This window comes from Penaeus monodon, chromosome 25, assembly GCF_015228065.2.
Source record: "Penaeus monodon isolate SGIC_2016 chromosome 25, NSTDA_Pmon_1, whole genome shotgun sequence".
NCBI lineage: Eukaryota > Metazoa > Arthropoda > Malacostraca > Decapoda > Penaeidae > Penaeus > Penaeus monodon.
In genome coordinates, this window is record NC_051410.1 from 6,795,249 (window position 1) to 6,795,561 (window position 313).

Genomic DNA, 313 nt, shown 5'->3' on the forward strand with positions numbered 1-313 from the left:
CCCTAAAATCAATTAATCCATCGATCAATCACCAATCTCCGCATCCATTCACAGTGCCACAAAGGAGGCAGTGCCGGTGCCTCTCGCCTGGCATTGTGCGAGGCTACCTCTCCGTGTGAAAAGCGTACTCGGAGGCTAGACATTAAGGCTGCTTTATACCCCACTGTTTTCGCCACAAATAATAACTCCTCTCGCCCTACCCCTCTCCCCATGTTCATCTCCCCCCCCTATCCTCCCCCATGCTCATACCCCCCCCTATCCTCCCCCTGCCTCTACCCCTGGCATTACCTTCTTACCCTAACCCCTGTCACTG